The sequence below is a fragment of the Cryptomeria japonica genome, chromosome 9, assembly GCF_030272615.1.
Source record: "Cryptomeria japonica chromosome 9, Sugi_1.0, whole genome shotgun sequence".
Lineage (NCBI taxonomy): Eukaryota > Viridiplantae > Streptophyta > Pinopsida > Cupressales > Cupressaceae > Cryptomeria > Cryptomeria japonica.
In genome coordinates, this window is record NC_081413.1 from 579,670,176 (window position 1) to 579,693,992 (window position 23,817).

Here is a 23,817-nt window from a genome sequence, read left to right on the forward strand (position 1 = left end):
AGAGATGAAATGAAAAAGACATGGATCAAGAAGGATGAAGGAAAAAAAGGACAAGGACATCCCAAAACCAAGTCATCATCCACCGGTAATGATAGTTCCAATTCAAACTAGGCATACCGATGCCTAGGGGGAGCACACATGGTAAGATTATTTTTGAATCCCCTCCACAAATGTATTAATGTTTTTATCTGCATAGTTGTGATGCACAAATCTTGGTTTAAAAAGTTATAAATTGAAGTTTGTCCTGTGAGTTATTTATTTGAGTATCGGTGTAGTTAACAAATAACCGATGTAGTCGAATCAGTGTACTTTAAGTTGTGAGCTTCAAATATGACCGTTGGATCCTAGCGCTGATAAAAATCAACAGATAAGTAAGGAAATGATAGTGCATTTTCATTTACCTAACTACTTGTGAATTTTCTTGAGCTCCCGTGTGTTCCAAGGTGATTTGAAAATTGCTAAGTTTTGTTTGTGCGAAGAAGAAATTCAAGCAAAGCGAAAGCGGTGTTTGGCATTTCCTAAGAAAGGTTTTTCAATTGCATTTAAGAAAATCTCAATTGAAGGTTAGCATGGTTGCACACATATCAACTCATGTGTTGGTTGAAGCTATCAAGGAACCCCAACCCGAGTTCAAGCTGCACCCGATGAAAGTCGGTGAAATTGAAAAGACCGGTGTCTTATCATCTGTGCCCTTTTGTGTATTGTTGGTTGAAGATATTCACTCCTACATTCATTGCAAGCTTGGATAACTTGGAGTCAAGTTCATTCGAAGTGAGTTTAAAGGGTTCTTTAACAATGACCAGTTGAAACCAGACTTTCTACATTTGAAGACCAAGGGTTTGGCATATGCTGTAGAATTTCCTAATCAGTTTCATGGTGACTAGGTTAGGTATGTATTGAGCAAGGTTCATGATCAATTTTTGTGGTTGGAAGATCATGCACCGATCAAGATCGCCAAGGAGATGATTTAGAGAGTGACAAGGTTCAGTGCAACTAGTGAAGCATTAACCCTAAGGATGATCTCATCAAATGAAGTCACTCGGTTAACCAAATCCCGGTGTGATAGTAGAGAAATGACTATCACTCATATTGAGGATGCCGAAGTAAGGTTTGCCTCTACAGTATTGGGATATAGAGTTTATCAATCAAGCCGGATGAATAGTGTGCTGAGTAGTGCTATTCATGCTGGATACCGAATTATCAAAGAAGATGCAACATATGATATATGTGAGATGATTCGAAGTCAATTCATGGTGAAAATGGACAAAATAAAGAAGGATAAGAAGCAATCCTTCAAGTATGTCTCTCTTCTAGTATGTATATTTTTCTATGTGCTAAAATATTTTCCCAGTAAGGGTAATGTAGTATGGTCTTTGGAGAAACCTATCATGGTTCAGATAGGTGAAATGATCAGAGATCTGAGAAATAAATTTGGGGAAGCAATGTGGGGATATTTCAAGGAATTCTTAACTAGAATGCATAAGAGGGAAATAATTCCAACATGAACAGTGCAGAAATACAAGAACAATATTTATTTTCTTGTTGATACAGACTATTGTATTATCCAAGCAGTTGAACCCAAAACTTTTTGGGTTCCACCTATGGGGTATGAGGTTGCAGCAGATCTAGTTAAAATTCATATCAATATGCTTCTATCTAAACCGATAGACATACAGGCAAAGAGGTTTGGAACATATGAGGAGGCAAGCTCTAAAATAAAATAAGAGCTTCAAGTGCCTATCATTAAAAGAAAGGTAAAGAAAATTATTGATACCCTTGACAAGAAATATGGAGGTGAAGCATCCGGTGCCACTACCTCCACCGGTGTGAGTGAGAAAACATGGGTAACACCTGCCAAAGATGAAGAACTGACCGGTGAAAAGAAGAAAGTGACAAAAACAAAACCAAAGAGGACTGCAACAACCAAACTAGCAACATATTCTAAGGAAAAGGATCTAGGTACTCTAGTACCTTCACCAAGCAAAGATAGACCGACAGGACTTACTTACACTAGAAAGAGAAAGAGTTATCCAAAACTTTAAGAGGATAAGAAAGAAGGTGACACCGTGTCAAATGTGGAAATAAAAGAAGTTAGAAGAAGTGAAAGGAATAAAGCTCCAACAATTGATCAGATGGTGCATGGCATCAAATAATTTGGAGGTTTGTCCAGTGTCGGAAGGAGATATTCTCTTAGTAATGATGAAGACACGAGGAAACTTGAGGAGGCTTTGATCTGGAACTTCCACACCTTTTGTAGAAATCCCAGTGAATTGTATGGCATTATTCCATCAGATTTGTTGGATCAAATTGAAGCAAGATGGAAGACTGCTCTAGCTACTGAAAAAGAACTCAGAATTAAAGCACTCATGGAAGTGCAACATGAATTAGATTTTGAACAAGCTTCATTGGTGGTTGAAGCATGCATTCAACATTTCAAGATAAGGAACAAAACTAGAAGAGTGGCAGTAGGTGAATTTATAGAAGTGTACACTAAAGGTGTTGCCCCGTGGAAGGAAATTATGGACCAAGAAAAGAAGGTTGAAGAAGAAATTGAACAAGAAACTAAACAGGACAAAGGGGCAGCGGTCCTTGATAAAGGAAAAGCTAAAGAAAAAGACTTCACTGAAGGTTTTGATACATTCACTGTTGAGGACATCATAGGATATGTTGTGTTAGACATCCCCAATCTGACAACAGGTGTTGAACAACAAGTTCATACTTCACCGGTAGAGGAAGTTGATAAAACTAAAATTTTAGGTAAATATGAAGTGTTAGTTGAAGACATTCCTTATGAGGATACACCTCACAGAACCTTTTTGTCACCAAATCTTAATCTCTCTTAAGAAGGAAAAGAGGAAGAATAGAACACAAAGGAAAGAAAAGAAGAAGAAAAGAAAAGAGAAGGAAGACAGGAAGAAAAGAAGAGAACAAAGGTAGGGAATGAGGAAGAGAAGAAAACAGACGAAGGAAAGAACTCAAAGGGAGGAAATGAGGATGAGAAGAAAATAAAAGATAATACAGTAGTATTGGATACCCCTTCGGTAAAGAGAAAATTAGACTTAGACAGGGAAAGTGTAAACAAAAAGGTAAGAATCTTCACAAAAACTAGCTCAAAAGTTGAGCCCTTAGAAATTGAAGAAGGAACATAGGAAGAAGAAGAAGGTGATTTAGTCAGATATAAAGAAAATGACACCTAAACAGTTGATGAAAGTCTTAGAAAAACTAAGAATCCAAGCTGAAAAGGTAAAACTGAGAGAAAAGAGAAAGAAGGCAAGAATCCTCACTTTTGCCAAAACAATTCTCTGATCTCATCTTGAACATTGCAGTTGATGATACTGCACCCATTATTGATCAATTGAATACTCTAGTCAAAGCAATCAGTTTAGAGGCAATCAATCTGGAGAAGGTTGCAATAAGACAATATGAAACAGAGTGAGGAGATAACCTAATGTAGCAGATATCAGTTGGGAAAGTTGCTCTATCAACTAGAACAGAAGAAGTTAAGACCACACTATAACAAGTTGGTCAACTCCTGATGAAATCTTCAAACTTTCTTGTTTTAATCAAAGATTTGGATGGTAACAGAAATTAGATTCAAAACATCAACTTTCACTGGAAAAACCAAAATGCTCAATCATTTACTTAGAAAGTTGAAAGATGAAGAAGACAAAAGAAGTCTTAGCTTGTTATAACTCTAGTGCTATTTAGCACCAATTATAGACTTCATGCAACTGAATATTAATGAGGCAGACCGCTTAATTCATGCACCTGATTGCAAGACAATTGACGATATGGAGGTCTTCATTGCAGTATTACATGGTCACTTCACTAGCATGAAACAAATTTAATCTTCATGGGAATCTTCTTTAAAATAACTCAAAGAAAACTTTAAAGAAATTTTTTCTTTATTTTGATAGTCTTTTCCATTGATGGCAAAAGGGGGAATTTTGGAATTATTTTATGGAATCTTGTCAGGAACAAGGGCCATGGGACCGACACAGTAGTTTGTAGAATTTGCCACCAATGCCAAAGGGGAAGTTTGTTGGCATTTTGATGCAATTTTGTATGACCAGGAAATGATATGGTTGTCATTGTTGGCAACATCATCTCCTTAGTCTTCCCAATCCTTAGGGAGTACGAAAACCGAGAAGTGAGTAAACCGACAAGTTGTGTGTAAATTGGCAAGCAGTAGACCGACAGACAGTAAGTATACCGAAAAGCAGTAGACTGACAAGCAGTAAGTATACCAAAAAGTAGTAGATCGGGTAGTGGTGAGTAGATCAGAAAGGAAGATGTCCACCGCCTAAGAAAAGACTAAATCGGTACACAAGTAGAAATCGGCTAGACAGGTTTTGATCGGTACATCGGAAAAGTTGGTAACCAACAGACTGGTAATGTTCAGTCGCAACCAGCTAAATTAGAATTCTTCTCTTAGTCAACCAATAGACTTATCAACATGTTAGACAATATTGACAGAGATTCCTGCATGATTTAATAAGCGCAATTTAAGGCTTGACAATGGAATTTTGAAAGGTATGTTTTGGAGGGAAAATTTGGTGATAGACTTAAGGGTCTATAAATACACATATCTCATTCTTGAGATGGTTGTTGTCTAGGTGAATCAAGTTAATGTGAAAAAGAACACAGGAGGAGTTTTAGAGCATGCAGAGCCGAGTGACAAAAGACCGGTAGAGTGAGGATTTCACCAAGCAGTGACTCAAGTGATAGAGGATTGGTAGTGTAGAATTCAAGTATCAACAAACCGACAAAAGATAGAGTTGTGAAGAACAAGCACAACCGATGCAGACCAAGAGCAATGCATAATTAAGATCAGATCAGGCTAATGTGTAGCTTCTTGTAACTGATCATTCATCTATTGTTTTCAAATAATTGCAACATAAATACCTGAATTGGGTGGACTTTAGCAAGTCCCATTGTATAAATCCCTTAACCAGGTAACATCTTAACTATTGTTCTAAGTCCTCTAACCATGCTACCTTTCATAGGGTAAAGGCACTAACCGACCTTGATTAAAATCCCTTAAGCGGGTGGCACTTAATTGTATCATTGTAATCTCCTAACAGGGATGGCTCTTAACTGGGCGTACTCCAAAAGAGTGCAAGTTTTGTGAGTTCCTACTCACACTGTGATTTTCTCCCTATTGGGTTTCCATGAGATAAATTTGTGTGTCTTTGAGTATCTTTTCATGTATGCATAATATTTTGTAGTAAATGTTTACATTGGTGAATGGTAAATTGTATTATACTTAAAAGTAAAGTATTAATTAGTATTTATCGGTAAGGTATTGATTCACCCCTCCCCTCTCAGTAACGATTGGGTTTAACATATCTTACTTCGGTCCCAATGATAGACAAAACCTCTAGCACTTCACAGTAATCCAATACACTAACATTGTCCCATCCATCATATTTTAGAGGTAATGTTGAAAATACTTGTGATATTTTGTCAAGATCTAAAGGCAATGGAAAGCAAAAATAAGAGAGATAAAATAGATGATAGGAATAAACTATATTCTATCAAGATGAGAACAATGATCAACTGGATCATCAAGCATTGTTCTTACATACAATGTAGATGAGCCTGCTTATATAGGAAAGGCTATATGGATATGTGAGCACACAAACATGACATGTGGCTCAAAAAGAAACAAGGGTAGGAAGGAAATAGGTGTGGTACAATAAAATATTCTACATGAGGTGGATCACCCACCGAAGGTGGAATTATCACTCCACAATAAGTGGATATGATAAAGTAGTAACAAGATCAACACCATAAAAGGTGGAAATTATCCTACACACACTATTCCAATGTGGCAAAAACTCCCAAATGTCTCATACCCAAACTACTATGAAATGCATTTCCTAACTAAACTGAAGTAAGGTATAATAATATCCAAGATGAATAATTATTTACACCAACACCCCCCCTTAAGTGCAACTTAGGGGAATGCACTTAAGTCTACAATGCAACTAAGCAATGCAAGATGGGTCCCAACTATGAGGCCACGTTAGGTACCCATGTACTATTGGCTTGATGATGATTGTAATGTATTCATCACTTGTTGTCATTGATGAAACGCTCTCACTCACACATATGATTATTTTGACTACCGGTGTAACTTCAATTGTTTACACTATTAACCAGTATGTTAGAGGTTTATCTTTAACTGGTACTTTGTGTCAATCGTAATGTGCATAAGAGAGAACCTATGGTTATACTAAGTCGACATCAAGATGAAGATCCAGTTGGAGATCAAGCGAATATTCATGGACAACGGTTCATATGTTTTATTCAAACCGGTATTGATTGTTCCAACCGGTATTTGGTTATTTCTGTGATGAGTTAACAACATTGACTACTTGGTGGTAATTTTTGTGATGGGTTATAATCACATGTCTAGATACACTGCACCTAGGAAATTGTGTTTTGATTTCCTTAAGCCGACATAAAATTTGAATGTCTATATATATCGACATCTCAGTAAAACTTTTACAACTGATGGTATGCATGAAGAGAAAAAGTTTTGTTAAGATGAAGAGTGTGTTGAAGAGTAGTGTTGAATGTACTTAGAAGGATCTAATCAAGAAAGTATTGTGCTACTTAGAACAGATCAAACCATTCTTGTTGTTTTCTAACCATTACAACAGAATCAAATCCCTTAACCGAGTAAGCTCTAACAAGCTTCAATGTACAAATCCTCTAACAAGGTGATCCATTAGTTTGGATTGTAAAATCATCCAGCGAGGTTACTCCTAACAGGGTACTACTCTTAATAGGGTATAAGCTTCTAATCAAGCTTTGAGATCTCTAACAAGATCCGCTCCTAGCAGAGCACTTTATAGACCTTAACTGGCCAGTTATCTATTACTGCAAATAGTTAACTTGTGAGTTCCATCTCACCACGATTTTTACCTATTTGGGTTTTCTATGTATAAATACTTATGTTATGGTGGATGCTTTACTTTTTATGGATGTTGTTATATCAGTTTGGATTGCATGCATTGTGTTTAAAAGCTTTGTTAGGTTCATCTATCGGTTAGTGTTTGAAGTAGTGTTTTATTTGGTGTCACTGATTCACCCCCCCTCTCAGTGCTTTTCAAGTCTATGATGTACAAAATGTAAATGCAAAGAAAACCAATGCAATGAAATCTCTCACAAAGAAGGGAAAGAGAGAAAATCCCAATGGTAAAAAACCCTCCCCCAAAAGAGAGATGAAAGCTATACAAGAGAACTCTCATAGAATTATGTGAGGAACAAAACCCCATGTGAGGAAACAATCCCCCTCATATGAGAGAAGAAGAGAAGCTAGGAAGCCCCCCCTCAATATAGAATCTGCACCAATGATAGAAGCTCGAAGATGTATGAAGAAACTACTCCACGAACGTCGAACAACATTCCTCCCCTTAGGAAGAAACAAAACCAAAGGTGTATCCATGAAGTCTCCCCAATCATTAAGGGAAGATGTATGAAAAAAACTCATGATGAATGGAATCTCTGAAAAACTGCTCAAGTGTCCCCATGTCGATGCTGAAAGATACCCCTTCCAAAGGTGGTAAACTACTCCACACTGCTAAAAAAGGCACTCTAAGATCTAGTGGAGATGAAAGTAGAATATGTCCCAAAGACTCACATGTCTCCTCAAAGGATAAAGAGACCTCCTCCAACTGTTGTACATAAGTATCCACAATCATGTCAACCTCAGAATAATGATCATGTAGAGAATGAACAAGAGGGTCAGAGTGTTCCCTCACAAAAATAGAAGAAGGATCATATTCATAAAAGAGAAGATGAATATCATCAATGATGTCTCCCAAATCTGCAATGTAGGATTCCACAAACAAACCTACAATGTCTGTCAAGTACTCATCCCATGAAATTGAAGTTGGAAGACAAGATATATTCTGCTCCACTGAATCACATGAAGGCAAAATTGTCGCACTATCCACATCATCAGGTGCAATAGGTGGTGTGATATCAATAGGAGGAGACAAAACACAAGGCTCAAGAACGTGGTCACATGTGAGAATCCCCAAGTTCAAGTACCCAAAGTTCTCCTCAAAATCTGAACCATCACAAGAAGTGTGATCATCATGTGTAGAATCATCACATGTGAAATTATTATCATCAACAAAATCTGAAAAGGAGTATAACCAAGATGCATGATCAACCACCCCAGTCACAATGATAGCTCTAGTCTCCAAGTCTCTAATGAAAACTGACTCAGGTGTGAACTCCACAATTCTCTTAGTTACGCCATGTGTGATTTGATAAATAGAAAGAAGATTGTTTGTCAAATGGGGTACACACAACACATCATTGAAGGAGTTATCCCCAATGGCAATAGATCCTTTCCCAATCACATCCATGTATGTATGATTTCCCATCAAAATTTGTGGCATGGTGCAAGGCTCAAATGTATAGAACATAGACTGCGAAGATGCCATATGATGAGAAGCCCCTGAATCTAGAAGCCATCTCCCTAAATCATGACTGGTAGTAGCACAAAGAGATTTTCCTTTTCTTGTCCCAAAAGAGTGAGTCTTCCCACTTGTAGAAGTCATGAATACTTGCCCTTTCCCTTTTGAATGTGAGGAAGTGGAAGTTGATGAATCATCCTTCTTGTAGACATTAGGCAAATGAATGTTATGATTTTTGAGGATATGTGTGAGCTCATCAATCTTCTTAGAATGGCAATGACGCTCCTCATGATCAAACTTTTTACAATAGACACAATTAGGTCTCTCCCTCTTTGGTGAATTGTCCCTCTTGGAAGAGGATGAATCTTCTTGTTGTGGAGAAGGTGATGCTTTGTCCCTAGGCTTTGATTCCCATTTCTTCTTGTTTGAGTTGTCATTTCCTTGATTTCCTTTGTTCCCTTGATTTTCCACTAATGCTTGAGACCTAGAAGTATTAAGAATTCCCATGCTTATCAACTTAGTTTCTTCCATCATCAACATTTCAGCGAAAGCATCAAATGTAGGCATTGTGTAGCTTGAACCCATTGTCATCCTATGGGTTTAGAAACTAGAAACAAATGCTGCATATTCTTGTGGAAGCTTGCCAATTAAATTGAAGATCAATTGAGTATCCTTCTTATCAATGCCACAATATTTGAGTTGTGCCCTCAACTCTTTTTCCTTAGTGACATAATCTTGTATAGTATCAAAGTTATTGGGATCTAACATGGTGAGATCACTATCAATCTGATATCCCCAAATCTTATCAACTTGACCATACAAGTTTTGAAACTTTTGCCAAGCATCCTTGATTAGAGTACATTTCTCGATATGAAAAATGAGATCCTTTGATAAATACTTTCTTAAGGTACCAATTGCCATGATATTTTTAGTGAGCCAATCCAAGTGACCAACTGGATCAACCTTAGGATCAACGGGAGCAACAATAGTTCCATCAATATAATGAGTTAGTCCTTTTTCCATAAGCTTACTCCATGCATCAATTTTCCAAGTAGCATAATTATGAGGAATTAAGAGAGGAAACTTAGAAGAACCCATACCAGAAAAAAGGAAGGAACACAAGAGCACAAAAGTACAAGACACCCCCCAAATTCAATCAATCAAAGTACCCCACAAAAAGTGATGATTTGACACTTTATACTTAGTGTGTGTACAATGAGCTACTTGCAAAACAAAGCGAGGTGGACTTCTGATGTCAACTTTACAACTTCTCAAAATGAGATATAAGAGACTTCAACAAATACTGCTAGTGATCTAAACTGAGATCCAAGCAAAATACAAGTACCAAATAGGCCAAAAATGACCAAATACTAAAAGTACAATTTCTATTCAAAATCACTGAAAATAAATGGCATATTATGAAATTAGACAAAAAATTATGCACTTTAAAAAAAAACAGCACCTGAAAAGGAGTCCATATGAGCCCAAACGAAGCCTCCAAAGTTGTAAAAATTGGGATTTCATAATTTTGGAACAACCTGTATTCGAAAATCATAAAAATCCTACACCACTATATAGACCACAAAATTCTACCCCAAAACAAAAAAAATTGCTCAAAAAAAGGCACCCGGATGAGTGAGATATCACTATTTGAAAATTGTTTGCAAAATTATAATTTCTAGAAAATTTCCGTCCCAGCTTCAAACTTCAAATGCCTCTAGACTTGGCCTCCGAAGTCCTATTTGGATGAAACAAAAGGAAAAAATGACTTTCTTGGACCTCCTCAATCTAATGGTGACCTCAAATTTGACCCACAAAGATTTGATAATAACCTGCAATAGAAAGCTCCAAAATACACAACCCCAAATAACATCAAATTTCTCTCAATTGACAAACCAATGACACTCTAATGGCTTTGATACCATGTGATATTTTTCCAAGATCTAGAGGCAATGGAAAGCAAAAATAAGAGAGATAAAATAGATGATAGGAATAAACTATATTCTATCAAGATGAAAATAATGATCAACTGGATCATCAAGCGTTGTTCTTACATACAATGTAGATGAGCCTGCTTATATAGGAAAGGCTATATGGATATGTGAGCACACAAACATGACATGTGGCTCAATAAGAAACAAGGGTAGGAAGGAAATAGGTGTGGTAGGTAGAAGAAACAATAAAATATTCCACATGAGGTGGATCACCCACCGAAGGTGGAATTATCACTCCACAATAAGTGGATATGATAAAGTAGTAACAAGATCAACACCATAAAAGGTGAAAATTATCCTACACACACTATTCCAATGTGACACAAACACCCAAGTGTCTCATACCCAAACTACTATAAAATGCATTTCCTAAGTAAACTTAAGTAAGGTGTAATAATATCCAAGATGAATTATTATTTACACCAACAATACTCTCTACCAACAACTTAGATTCATAAAGAAATACAACATCTGGAGAATGCACTTTAATCAAATCTCATTTTTTTTTTATCTAGGGATGTTGTTTAACCCCCTTCCATTCCAAGATAGGAATATCATTTCTAAATAGTAGAGAAATGAGAATCAATAGGCTTAATTTATTCCAACTCCACCAATTTCTCCCACATGAATTTACTTTTATCTTGATCTTTCTTCCTCCCCATATTAAAAGGCTTCTCCTTTACCCCTTTTTAATATTCTTTTAGTGCAAATCTACCATGGATGAAACATTACTACATTTTCTTGGATCTTGACCCTCCAATTTTGATAAAAGATTCATGATCAAATTCTCTATTAACTCAATTTCCCTAGTCGGTTCTAAATCTCTAGTGTCCTCAAGAGTTAGATCTATATCCATTTTTGTATCAAGAAACACAACCAAAAATTATCTTGTATGGCTACCTCCCTAGATATGTCTTGATCCAACCCCAAAGAGCCACCTCTAGATGGAAAAACTTTGGGAGCTAACTAATGTTGATCAAAGTCCTCTAGTACATTAAAACAATTATATGACTAAATATCATGTCTATCTTTAAGGGTTCTCTTTTGTCTCCTTCCCTTGTTACATGGCTTAACTAGAATAAAACCCTCCTTATCTATTCTTCCTATCGACATAGGAGATTTACCTTTATCTATCATTGGAGCATGGTAGTGAGGAATATTGGAAGCATTTCTTGTAGGGTTAAATTTTGGGTATTTCCTTTGCAAATACCCATGCTCATGACATAATTGAAAATGAAATAGGAGATCTTCATAGTTAAGATATTGTACCCAAGATGAAAATCCAAGATGAAGTTCCATAGAATCTAGTAAAGGATTATTAAAATTGATTTCAACACAAACTTCAAAAAAAGTAATTACCTTCTCATCCACTTTTCATTACGAAGGCCCCATCAACTTATCAAGTAGTAGAGCAACCATATGCAGAAAATCATTCATCCAAAACTCCAATGAGAGTTCAAGGAGTCACACCCAGATAGGAACCCTTGACGAAAAATCCCCCATCAAATTAAAAATTGCATACCAAGGCTTGACGAACAAGTTGAATTGATTATAGAAGTAGAGACCCCCCTCAAATGCTTTGTTATGATCCACCATGCAAGAAAAACCATCATGGAAAAATTGTTTTCCACCATCATGACCTCTAGGTCACCCTTTGGTTTCTAAGTCCTTAGAGCTCATAATTCTAGGAAGGGGAGAGAAAATTGAATCCCCATAAACTTTCAAATTAAGACATGGTTTGTGAAATAATTGACATCCTTAGCTACCAAGTTTGGATAAATCATTAAAATTAGATGAACTTAAATCTACTCCATGCATACATTAACCTTCATCAAATGAGGGCCTCTATTATGAGATGTACACTAACCATTTAAATTGTTCTTAAATAAGTTAATTACACTCGCATTTAGATATGGGTATGACCCACCCCCTACCGAAATCTCATGGAATGAGACATTATCCTTAATCTTAAAACCTCTAATCGAGGCCATATCCTACTATAAGATCAAATAATTTGTTCAACAAAATCGCACATACTAAATGACCCTCCAACAACTTGGCATCAAAATAATCCCAACAAAAGACTCCCCTCACCTCCCATGCTAATATTCTATACATCCATGAAATCTCAAATAACCTCGAACACCCTAGCTAGTATGCATACATGACAAAGATAAAATGGCTAGGGCCACACAACCCTAGCTCACATAGGCAGACACAATAGCTCACATAGGCAGACACAATAGCAACACGATCATTCTTTACAACACCATTATTTTTTTGATATCATGAGATAACCCAATGACAAGTTGAGGCAAGAATATATCAATGGACGACTCAAAGGGCTCAAACAACCCAATAGTCCGGTAAACCCAACTGACGAGAGTTGAACCTTGGATCTACATGGGAAGAATCCAAAGCCTTAGCACAACCTTACCAACCATTTGAGCTATGGGTTGAAGCCTCGATTAAAAACATCTTAATAGAAAAGAATTTGAAATTATAAATATATGAATACTTTTGTTTCTAAAAGCTCCCAATTTTTTAACACCCTTGAAAAAATAGTTTTGTATGAAACAATTGCCCCATAAATTTTAAATATTTTTTATTAGATAAATAGACTAGTAATTACCACACAACCATTAAAACTCATACTATATGTAGTCACATAAATTTGTCCACTTAATTAAATGAATATTTAATATTTATTTGATTATTTAACCATCAATTAATAGTTAATTAAATTAATATTTAATTAATTCATCTTAACCCTCTTCTCCTATTAATTAAATAAATTATTCAATTTATTTGATTTAATTCACTTAACCAAATTCAGACCATTAATTAAATAAATAAATCATATTTATTTAATTAAATATTCTCTCACATTTAAATAAATTAATATTTATTTAAATCCCCCAAAATCCCACATCTCACATTTAAATAAATTAACATTTATTTAAATCACCTTTATCCTCTACCCACTTGCATTTTCCTACAAATGCAAGTTGCACAATTATTTTAAATAAATAATTTATTTAAATCACCTTTATCTTCTACCCACTTGCATTTTCCTACAAATGCAAGTTGCACAATTATTTTAAATAAATAATTTATTTAAATCACCTTTATCCTCCACCCACTTGTATTTTCCTACAAAAGCAAGTTGCACAACTATTTTAAATAAATTATTTATTTAAAATCCTATTTATCCTCACCCACTTGAAACCTTTAATGGTTTCCCTTAAAGTATTCAAACTTGATGGCTTTAAAGTCTTCAAACTTGATGGCTTCCTTCTATAGTCTTCTTAAGACTTTAATGGTTTTCTTTAAAGTCTTCAAGCCTTTAATGGTTTCCCTCAAAGTCTTCAAGCATTTTTATGCTTTATCTTCATTTTTCTCATTTAAATAAATTAATATTTATTTGAATATTTATCCAAATGCAAGTTACACCATTTAATTGAAATAAATGATTTTATTTTAATTGAAAATACCAAAATTTCTCCCACTTGCATTTTCCTACAAAATCCACTTGCATGCCTAAACCCCTTCTAGAATTTTCTAATCACTTCTAAATAACCTAACCCCTTCTCTAAACTTTGTCACATTCCTAAGCAAAAGGGAAGTCACTTCTCAAACCCTCAAAGTCTTTGATAACCATTAAAGGCTTTCAAACTTCAACCACTAAATGGCTCAAAGTCTTTGATAACCATTGAAGGCTTTCAACCTTCAACCACTTAATCCCCAAAGTCTCCAATAACCATTAATGGTTACCTCAAACCCTCCCACATGGTTAAAACATTTGTTTTGACTCAACCTCTACCCAACCCAAAGGTCTCATCAGGCCATTAATGCTTTGACCATGATTATCTCTTAAACATTTGCTCAAAGGTTTATCCCTTGATTAACTCTTAATCCAGTGGGTAATCTTAATTTGGACTTGACCCTTAGCCTCTAGATAACCATGAGGTCTTCTCAGGCCTTTAATGCCTCCAACCTCTTCTCTCAACCCAATCCTATGTTGACACTTGTCACCATTTTATTGGTGCCAATTGTGCACATGGATCCCCAACTTTCAAACTTGGCCCTTGATTAAACCATTCAATCTTAACCCTTCATTTCCCCATTTCTTCTATAAATAGAACCCTTCTCCTCAAGCAAAAGAGAAGCATTAGAGTATTGTTGTTATACTGGCATTAGCATAGAGATTTTTCATAGCATCACTATCTACTCTTGCATAGTATTTGCTTATCATATTCAACCATCTTGAATCTCCATATGGCATCCATGGCTAGTGCTAAAAACTGAGAGCTACACTCATTTGGGACTTGGAGAGGAGAGGAACAAGGGAGGAGCAACTATGAGCATCTTGATTAGCTATTTTATTCTATGTTTATATGCTTTCTATTTCATGCTTAATATCTCTCTTGATATGCCTGTTTAGGATAATCTTTTGTTGCTAACACTAACGTTTGTTTCTTGTGCTTTTGTGTGTGTTGCCATCAAACAGATTTTCTAATCCTTTTTGTAGAGCATCACTATATATTACCAATCAAATTAATAATTTATTTATTTATTTTAGAGAGATTCAAATTTAAGATCTCTAAACTACTTGCCATTAGACATTTAGTGAAGTTTAAATTGGTTTTCCATCAATTATAAATATTTTTTAATTTTTTTCAAATTTTTCAAATTTTCTAAAATTAATATGTAATTTTTTTAATATTATAAATTAGAAAAAATATTTTTCCCCATTCTCATTGATTAAAAAAATTTGGATGTTATAAAAGGGGTTGAAGGCATACCATTTTTGTTTTGTAATTTTTCAGCGAATATGATAGATAACAAAAAATTAATCTATTTTTTAATAGAAAAATATATACTTAAATTATTAATTGAAATTCATAATCATAATTAAAAATAACTTGAAATTATTGAATTGGTTGATATTTTTATAATTATTAATAAATACGTTAATTATAATTAAAAACCCAATTTTAAGCAAAAACAAAAAAATATATATTCATAATTAGATGTAAATGTATGAATGTATAAATTAAACTAGGAAAATATTTTTTATTGGTTTTATTATTATTACTTTTGGTTTCAAAGAATTATTATATATGTGTAAATTTTATATAATATAATATATAATATGTAATATATAATTTAATATGTTATTTATTAAAATATTAATAGTCTATTTTCATGCTTTCAATCCTTCGTGATGGATCATAACGTTTGATGATTCGAAATGCTGGACATAAAAAATCTACACAATCAAATGTAGAAGAACAATAGTCATAGCTTTATCAACATCGAAATTTCATGTCTCTAATATTAATATTATTATATATACTTTTTAGATAAATATAATATCATATGATATATTATGTATTAAAATATATTAATTTTTTATATGTAATAATTATTTTAAAAAATAATGAATAAAAAATATAATTTAATAAGTCTGTAATACAATAATAGTAAAATTTTTATTTGTGTCATGAAACACATATAATTTATTTAGCTAATTTTTTAATATAAAATAATTAATATTATTTTTTTATGTCAATTCATAAAATGATTTACTACATAATTATATTAAACAAATAATTATTTGTTCCTGAAATATGTTTATGCTTATATATATCTAAAATTAAACATATATTCTACATATATAACATAATCATATTTCTAATACATAAATTACTTGTCAATTTTTTTTATTGGTGCTCGATTTTGATTGGAGCTTTGAACTAGTAGGGCCATAGTGAGGGATCCCATCCCCGAGTATATCATATTTTGATTGCAAGGCATTGACACTTTTTTTTTTGTCTTTGTTCTCCTCTTCATCTCTTATCTCTCCTCACCTCCTCCTTATCTCTCCTTATCTCCTTCTTAACTCTCCTCCTCCTCATCTCTCCTTTTCTTGCTAGCATGATCAAGAACATCCTTAATAGTCCTACATTGCCACCCCTTATTACTCCTTTTTCCCACTATCTCCCTTATTCACTGACCGCTTGCCTTCCAAGTCATCCTCCTTTGCCATCCTAGCCACATTGTAGGTAGTTGTCAACGTGTCTCCAAGCATCAATGGTGAGCCTCTATCTTCGACCTTTATCTGGTATCACATCCTCCAATTTACATGGGCTCAACATCAGACCATCCTACTTGCATCCACTAAGCTTGACTGGGTGGGGTTAGAACCGGTAACACAACATTAGTATTTCTTGCAACTAACCATTACACTACGGGATCAACCTCAATTGTCAATTATTTTTCAAATATATTACAATATTAAAATTAATCTTTACACAATGTTTATTATTCTAATATATTATTAGAATTAAAAAATATTTATATAGTTATATTAAAATTAATAATATAAACTATAAAAAAATATACTAAATTTTTCTTAAAATAATTTAAAAAAGTATATTAAAAAAAGTTCCTAATATTAAAAAATTAGTCTTCATTCCAAATTATTTATCTTTTTAGAATCCGTTTGTTTTCTTGATGGGGTTTTCAAACATTTGTTTTGAAAATAACATCGTTTTTAGTTTTTTCCCCTTCTTCTACATAATTATTTTGAAGTTTTGATTTAATTATAAAATAATATGTTGGCATGGAGATATTTTTGATATTAAAAGCAATGAGAACAAGGGTGTTGTCCCTTAACATAGCCTGAAGGCATTCAAAAAACATAACACAATCACAACATAAGTTAATCAAAACAAAACCAAATTCTAAACAAAGAAAACAATAAGTATCAACAAGGGACAAACCTCATAAGTCTAGAGTGACCATGAAAAAACCAAGACCAAGGGACCAGGCTTTTATAAACCATCCTGCACAAGGATATTGTCCTAGCCGTCTGTGAGAAAATTGAAGAGCTCCTTTCATGATTCTTTGTCTTCATCCTCCCCTTGAGGCCTTGTCTTGTAGTAGATACAATGTGGTTTCTGAGTTATGCATCACGCTTATGCAAGACTTATTTATGCTTGCCAACTGCTTGTCCCGAGCATCCCGTATGTTCTTCATTTCACTAATATCCATCTTTAGGGATTGCAATTTTGTGTTCACTCGTCAAATTTATAGTTTGTTTCTTAATTCACCCCTCAATTAGCAGCTCACCATTCACCAACCAGCCGCTCATCTCAACATTGTCCTTCACCTTTAGGGTTTGTTGCACATCTTCAACAGTTTGGTAGCTCCTCTTCTCCTCCTTCCTTTCCATTTTCTTCTTGTTGGTCCCTTTCCTCCCCATATCATTTTATCCACAACACTACCCAATCCATCCCCACCCCTCTCTTTGTCCACATCATCCCCAATATTTAGTCCCAACACATTAACATGGTCCACCTTTTGCAACACTTTGGTCAATTCCCCTTTCTCCAGCTCTTGACCAGGGTCCACCTTCTCCACCATCACTTCCTAAGAATCTAGTGGAGAGTCAAAGAAAACCTCCTCATCTACCCCAACATCCTCAGTCATGAAGTCCTCCCCATCAGGTTTATTTAATATCCCACCATCACCCTCTTCAATGTCCTCTTTAGACTCAACAATAGTATGCTTTTCACCTTTTTTGCCACCTGTATCACAAGAGGAAATCTTGCATGACCTCCTCCTCCCTTCAGTCCTGACATTGGGTTCCTTTTCCTCAATCTCTTCAAAGCTGAAATTGTTGATGATAATTCACTTCCTTCTACTTGAGGATTTGTTCTTCCCCTTGGAGCTTTTGGGTTTTCACTCTCTGATAGTGGAAAAAGCACATGAGCAAAATGTGGGAGGGCCAAGTTTCATGATAGTCACGAAGGAGGAAGGAATGGGTGATGAAGTAAAGGCTTCACCTTAGAGATGGAAAATTTGGGAGGACACAATTCCACCTGCATAAGTAGCCAGAGGGTGAGAAGCATGAAGAGGATCCTGAAACATCATAATATTTCATGAGGGGCATAAGTCCAAATGGTAGGAGTAGAGTCTATAAATCGAACCCTGGTGGAGAGGAATGGGCCTTTAGTCTTCATTTTTATGGTCCAAGAATTCTTTGATGGATCTTTCAAGAGAGTGGAGCAAATAATGGGGAATACAATGGTGTCATTATTCCTAAAATGATTTAGCAGAGGCATGTGATAATAATAATAAACTTTGTGACGACCCTCAAGGGTAAAATATTTCATAACCATGTGGCATACTTGGTTCCACGGGTGTGGTAATTCTTCCCTAGCAAAGCCACCTTGCAACTTAATGGGGGCTTACTTCCCGTTAATAATTTTTTTGAGACTATCACTATTTGAAAAAGAGATAATCCTTTTCCATCTTCTACCTTCTAGGGAAAGACCCGTAGCTTGGGAAATGACCTCCTTAAAGACTTCAAATGAAATCCCCCCGAAAACAACCCTTTGGTAGGTCCAAGATGTGGCAAATTGGATCGAAAGATGCTCATCAAACCCCTTCAAATTATCCAAATATTAAATCATTCCACCCTCCATACACTAGTGCCAGACAGATTACTGGAGTGTAGGTAGTCACCAAATCACCAAGATGTGATCTTAGGACACCTCCACCAACAACCAAACTCTAGGACTATCGAGAAACACCATTAAAGTTCAATTTGCACCAGCCATGTCTAGGCGACTACTATTTGGTGTTCTTTCTCATCAATCACTTGGTGTTGTCAAAGGTTGCATAAGAGCAAGGAAGGACCCCAGTGTAGAGCCAACTCAACATCCCAATAAGTAGGGGGATTAGGAGGGGGCTTGACATGAATGACTAAGAGATTCTCCAACAGGAGCTTGAAGAAGGACCTAAAAACCACATCAACACGGTTCTCCATGTACGATGAAAGATCATATTATTCCTTTCTTCCCAAATACTCCATCCCAAATGGGGTGGAATTTTCTTCCATAGTTGACAAATAGGGAAATAAAAGGTTGACCCCTTCCACTCTGTGATTAAGTGTATCAAATCCTCATTCATAGTCCAATAGAGATTTAATCTCTAGCACAACATCCCCTAAAGGATTATAGAAAAATTACAATGGAGCGAATGAGAGGTATTTTCTTCCTCCACTTTACACATAACACATCTATTAGGGAGTCAAAATCCACTCTTGATGAGATTATCTTGGGTGCAGATTCTGTTGTGAAGAGTTGTCCACTAGAAGAAATTGATTTTAGAGATGAGTTGATGGTTCCAAACCTGCCACCACCAATCTGAAGAGTTGTTGTCTCTAGGAAAGCTGTGATAAGCAAATTTGACCTTGAAATCCTCCTTGGGTTTAGTCGCCAAATGAATTTTCCCTCATAGGGAAAGAAGGGCAATTTGACCTATTTAAGCATATTCTACACCTCCAAAGCATTACACAGTAGATGGGGCTGATTATGGCAACATAGAGCAATATGCTTCCAAGAATTATAGGTGGCAAGGTAATCAATAACCCATTGTCCAAGAAAGGCTTTAGCACAACCTTTGAAATCCCTGAGGGAATGGATGGAAGCCAATAGTTTGTCCCCAATCCAAGAATCCTCCCAAAAGTGAATGTTACCCCCATTACAACCAAGAAATTTTAGATCCATAGAGATAATACTACTACTCTTGAGAAAATTATTCTAGATCTTGGAGCCGTTGGGGAACCCCTCTAAATTTAGTATCCTGAAGAATTTTTCCCCATGAAGATACTTAGCACTCATAATATGGCACCAGTCATCTTTGTGAAGAGCTAGTTTCCATCTGGTTTTGGTCATGAGGGCTTTGTTAAACTGTGAGATTTTCCTGGTTCCCAAACCTCCCTTGTCTTTTGGATAGTAAACCTTGTCCCATCCAACCAAGGTCAATCTCTTCTTTTCTTCCATACCTATCCAAAGGAAAGCCCTTTGGATTCTCTCCAACTTCTCAACATGTAGGCCGAGATCTTGAATAAGGAATGGAAGTAGACATTGTTAAGTAGTCTGCTCTTCCAGCCTGCAAGTTTCTTTTGCATTCTTTCAAGGATAGAGTTCCAAAAGGTATTAGAGACTTCCTTAATCATGAGGCATAAGTTAAGGTAAGTATCTGGGAAAGCCCAATAGTTTGGCATATGGAAGAAATAAATATTTCTCTTTTCATAATTTATGTGCTTACCAGACACCTCCACATATTGATTGAGTAAGGTCTTCCATCCCCGGGCTTCCACAATCAAGGCCATCCCAAAGAGAATAGTGTAATCTACAAATGTTGTAAAATAATTGGTGGAATAGAGGAGGCAGGTTTGATCCCTTTCAAAGCCCCATTATTAATAAGGGTGATAAAATTTCTTCCAATAACTTAAGCAAGAATAATAAATAGGTAGGGGTATAAGGGATCTCCTCCTCGCAACCCCCTAGTCGCACCAAAAGACTCTTTGGGACACCGTTGACCAAAATAGAGTACTTAACAGTAGAGATTCATTCCTTAATTAGGTTGAGCAATCTATCACCAACTCCAAAGCTTCCCGAGGACTTTGAATAGGAAGTCTCATGGAGATGTTTACTAGAATGTCTAATCTTTAAATTATTTATTTAATATTATAAAAAAATATTACCTCTACATTAAAATAATTAAATTATAGTACAAAATAAAGATTGTATATCAACTAGAATCTATAATTGTAATATATTTAAATGTTCAGATGATAATAAATATTTAAGAGATAATAATATATACTTGATGATAAGATATAAGTAGAAGGATTGGTAGATATTGTTGGTTCTTGTTAATAATTTATTCTTAAAGTGAAATTAATACATTTAACTTTTTATAATTTTCAAGAGTCTATGGTCAAGTTTTCATGGTTGGTCATTCACTTTTCTTTAATGTTTTTTAGAGGAGCTTTAAGTTGGTCAATTAATGACATATTCTCTTGGCCCACTTTGGTCATTTCTCCAACTAGGATTATGCCCCTTTTTATATTAACTTTGAAGTTGCAAATTCAAAGCAGTCTTGTGCAAAGTTATAAAGGAAAATAAATTACGACTGTGTATAACTTTGAATTAGAAAATTTATAAATTGTAAATGGAACCTTATATATATATATATATATATATATATATATATATATATATATATATATATATATATATATATATATATACATATACACACTATAGTGCACATTATCAATGTTAACCCCTTTGATTGCAACTTCAATTAATAGTAATTTTTTATTTTTTATATTGTATTATTATATTTTTTATAGAGAGAATACATAAGTTAAATAATTTTAAAGAGTATATATATATATATAAAATTTTAAAGAGTAGATATATATATAATAAAAACTAGAAGCATTCAGTTTGATGTGTTCGTAACAAAAATATTTTTAATTTTTAATTTTTAATTTAATTTAATTTATTTGATTTCAACTAATCAATTAATTTTGAAGCTATCTAGATCTATTATTATTATTATTTATGGGGATTGAAAGTGTCCCTACATTGAATCCACTTTTTTCTAAAATAATTATATTATTGTATTGCCAATTAATATTAAACTAGATTATTATATTATGATATTGTAATTAATATTAAATTATTATTAAGATATAATTAAAAAATTATGTTTTAATATATTCTTATTTTTATATTAGTTTGAGATAATTAATTAATTGCATGATAGAGATAGACATAATTGATTGATGAGTTAAACTCTCCAGAAGTGAAAGTGAAAATATAAATAGCATTAAATAATTAAAAATTAATTAATTGAGTGTATAAGAAATTAAATAAATAAAATAAAATTAAAAAATATAATAAAATATATTTTTACTTTTCATGCTTATATTTTTTATTAAATGCTTATAGTTTTTATTAAGTATTTCTAATTTTGGATATTATGAACAAGATGGCTCTGAGGTTTTTCGGCGCTTTGGATTCGCGGATGTGTTGACTGGATGCAAGTGGGCTGACTGGTGTGCTGGCGACCCCATTTGCGGACCGTTCCTGAGGCGTTGGCGTGGTTTTGGAGGAGGCTTCCCTCCTCCACCTGGTTTGCGCTATCTCTTCCTTCTTTATTCTGCATTAATTCTTCCGTAGGCATTTATTTCATTTGCCCTTGCCGCCCCTAGTTGGGCATTCGCTAGCCTGGCCTTTAATGGAGGCTGAGACTGAGGATGAACTGCATTCCCAAACCTCGCCGCCCTCCTCCCAACCGCCTCTACAATCGAAATCCTTTTGCGAGGCCGTAGGTGGAGGTTTGAGCTCTGTCGCGAAGGACGCTAGGTTCGTAGCTGCTTCAAACGACAATGGAGTGGGTCCACGAGGTAAGGACCCTGGCTTCAGCCGCAATCCTTTCTCCATTTCCCTGAATGAAGCCATGACTAATGAAATAACCTTGGAAAAAAATAGGTTAAAAGACTTTGCTATTTTCTTTGCCTGTGTGGACGTTGATAAATGTCCTCCGTGAAAATTCATGGATGACTGGTTTTACAATTACTGGAACCTAAAATTAGGGCTTCACTTTTCTTTCTGTAGACAAGTTCAAAAGGGCCTTTTTATCATATTTTTTAATTCGCATGAAATGCAATCAAAAGTTCTTAATAAAATATATTGGAATGTGGGTAAAATGACCTTTCGTGCCCTAAGTTGGTCCTCTGAAGCTAATTCTGAAGAAATTTTGGCTCTCTCGAGCCTTAGATGGGTAATTCTTAAAAATATTCCGCCGTTTTTATGGAAATTCATCCCCCAGATCGTCGAACCTCTCAGTAAATTCATTCGCATGGATGAAAACCCATGTCTTGTTCCCCATATGGATGCCAGAGTGCTCATCTCCATTCTTCCTGGAATTAATTTGCCCAACTCCCTTCAGCTTAATATCACAGAGGAGGTGTTCTCTTGCTTGCTGGAATTCCTGGGAGGGTTAAATGCGTGCTTCCTCTGTAAACATGAGGGTCATGTAAGGAAAAATTGCCCCATTCTGAAGAAGAATGCCTCTGTCGCGGATACCTCCAAACCAAATTCTGCATCCAACAACTAGTCTGTCCCGTCCGCTTAGCCCGTGATGAAGTCTGCCCCTGCCTCTCACCCTGAATCTCCCACCTCGATCCCCTTGCCCCCTCCCTCCGCCGCTGCTCCGCCTCCCCAACCTTTGAACACCGCCTCCCCAGTCATTTCAGAAGATGGGTATCAAGTTGTGATGAACTCCAAAAAGCGTAGGAGAAAGAATGCACAACAATCAGTCTTGAATAAGGAGGGAGCTTCCATCAAGCCTCCCCTGCTCAATTTGCCTCACACCCCCTCTAAGGTTAAAAGCATTATTAATAGTTTTGAATCCCCCCGTGGATGCCCTGGTAGTGTCGTTATTGGTGATGGCTCTACCAACATCTCTGAGAAGATCGAAGTCACCCTCTATAATGATAGTGCTAGTGG